Below are 2,577 nucleotides of genomic sequence, written 5' to 3'. Positions count from 1 at the left end.
CCAGAAACTATGGTTCTACTATTTAATAAAAAATCCAATTATTTTGTTGAAAATACAACTATTGGGTTCAAAAGTCATCTTTTTTTTTGGAAGTAATTTAACTGCTTTGTGAAAATTTTTTTGGGTGTAGATTTATCTCTTTGTTTTTACATCGTTATTTAAAAATGTATCGTTTTGGTTAAAATATAAACTATTTAGTTTATATTTAAACTATGTACTTACATTTTTTTAATTAGTTTGAGATTTATCATTCTAGCTGAGAATTCATACTTTAATTATCTTAAAGTCAAAAATTCAACTTTGACATAGGAAATTTGGTCTTTTTGGCTTCAAAATTTAACCGTTTTGTTTAAAAATCGATTTATTTTGTTGAAAATTAAATTTTGGTTTAAAATCCATATTTTTGGGTAAAAATTGAACTGATTTGTAGAGCATTCAATTTTTTGAATTATGTATCCTCCTTTTGCAGCTGGATTTTTATTAGAATTGTGCGCCCTTTCTTGGACGTTTTTCCAATGGAGAGGAAAACTGAATTAAACTGCAGAAATGTGCAGAAAAAATTTCCCGAGCATAAGCGATTACCGCTAATAATTTAAAAAGGGTAAAATTCTGGACAAGCGAATAAATCATTCTGTTTTTCGAAGAAAATACTCTACAGTTTACATAGTGGTTCTGTAGTCTCGAGAAGACTTTACTGGCAGTTTTTGCTACTGCAGAAGTCACAAAGGCGTTCCATAACGTAGCCAGTAGCAAGGTTCGTGGTTGCATGGTCTTCCCTTGCACGCACGTGGTATTCACGCCTCTCAAAAGATATATTCGTTTGCTTTCCAGCTGGCTAATTAAAATTCTCAAAACATCAGCAAAAAAGAGGTAATAGGCGGTTTTCAAATATTTATAGAATAATCCTATTCTTACTATGTACCGCCTACCTGCAGGCGGATTTTTATTAGAAGTTCGTACCTTTGCTTAAACTTTTCGCCCAGGGAAAGGAAAACTGCAAAAAACTACAGAAAATGGCAGAAAACCTCTCCTGGGCGCAGCCAGGTACAGAGAGCAGTTTCAAAGAGATAATAATCAGGACAATCGAATAAATCATTATAATTTACGAAGAAATGACTTTATATTTCGTATAGTTGGTCTGGTCTCACAAAGGCTTTGCTACCCGTAGTTTTTGCAAGTGAAAAAAACCACAAAAGCATTTTATAAGACAGCATATTGCAGCAGTGGTGGTTGCGCTCCCCTTGGCTCGAACTTTTAGCCAAGGGAGAGGAAAACTGCAAAAAACTACAGAAAAGTGCAGAAAACCTCTCCCGAGCGTAGCCCGCTACAGAGAACACTTTTAAAGGGATAAGAATCATCGTAAGCGAATGAATCACTCTAGTTTTCGAAGAAATGACTTTTTCTGTATATAATGGGTCTGCAGTCTCGTAAAGGCTTTGGTATCGGTAGTTTTTACTGGAGAAAAAACCACAAAGGCATTTCATAACACAGCAAGTTGCAACAGTGGTGGTTGCTTGGTCAATGATCGAGGCATGTGTGCTGAGTAACGGCTAATTGGCCACCTCTCTTCTTCGAGGGAGAGAATTCTCTCTCTTTGGCCGTCTCGTGCCAGTTTAGTTCGTTCCGTTGTGCTGTGCAAGTGCCCTTTCTCGACTCGAGTGTATTTTCTTGCCCCAGACTACAAACTCCTCAAAAAGTTTTCTCGATAAACATGAATTCCTCCTGTTCATATGGATAACAAAATTGTACCTCATCTTTAGATTAGGTGAGTCCATACGACAATATTAATAAAAAGAGGGTTTAAATATAAGAAAGCTTTTAATTCAGAGTTTCAATTGTTTAAAATGTTAACAAAAAACATATTGTCTAAGTAAAACAAAAAGCGGGAAAAACAGGACACAAGAAATCTTTAATTTCACGGATTGGATTGATGTTTCTGGTTGAAAATGGATGGGGTTCCTGTTTCTTTGAATGAAAATTGAGTGCCCCGTTTTACCCCACATGTCCTGATTAGCCGCATGTTATGGTACCGTCAAGAATTTACAGAAGCTTAAATAATATTATTGTAATAAGTTGAATACTGACTGTGTATATTCGAAGGGTGTCTTATGCTCTCAAGGAAATGATATTAAAAAATTTTAATAGTGTATTTATTTAAATATATAAATAATTGCAGTAGCCTTTCAATGTAATAAGTATTGAGTTAGTAGCAAGGAACGAACGTTCATAAATCTAAAACTCGTTTTGTATTTACTCAATAATAAAAAGTAGTTTTGTATTCTTAGATTCTAGTTGTCCGAATGAATCAGGTGTTTCTTAAAGGAAACTTATCTTGTTGCTGACGAGCACTGAAGTGGAAATGAAATTATGCAATAAATTTTGTATTATTAGCAAGGAATGAAAGTTTCAGAAATTTAAAATTCATTTTTCAAAGTATATAATACAAAATAGTTTTGTATTCTTAGATTGTAGTATTCCGGAGGAAGCAGGTGTTTCTTAAAGGAAGCTTATCTTGCTACTTAAAACACGGAAGTGGAAATGAAATTATACAATAAATTTTGAATTATTAGCAAGTAA

At 33.9% G+C, this 2,577-nt stretch overlaps 1 protein-coding gene across 3 annotated transcripts in view; it reads left to right on the top strand.

Annotated features, from left to right (window-relative positions):
• LOC117181852 (repressed by EFG1 protein 1-like) overlaps positions 1–2,577 on the top strand; it is a 119,085-nt gene that overhangs the window by 49,596 nt on the left and 66,912 nt on the right. The window contains exon 1 of one of the 3 annotated variants that reach the window (XM_033374853.1): positions 1,620–1,765. The exons of the other annotated variants lie outside the window; for them this stretch is intronic. The gene's annotated coding sequence lies outside the window, so the exon portion shown is untranslated. Of the gene's footprint in view, positions 1–1,619; positions 1,766–2,577 lie in introns of those variants that run through there. 3 annotated transcript variants of the gene reach the window in all.

This window comes from Belonocnema kinseyi, chromosome 10, assembly GCF_010883055.1.
Source record: "Belonocnema kinseyi isolate 2016_QV_RU_SX_M_011 chromosome 10, B_treatae_v1, whole genome shotgun sequence".
NCBI classification, from domain to species: domain Eukaryota; kingdom Metazoa; phylum Arthropoda; class Insecta; order Hymenoptera; family Cynipidae; genus Belonocnema; species Belonocnema kinseyi.
The sequence above is the reverse complement of the archived record's forward strand: the minus strand, read 5'-3'. Positions and strand labels throughout refer to the sequence as shown.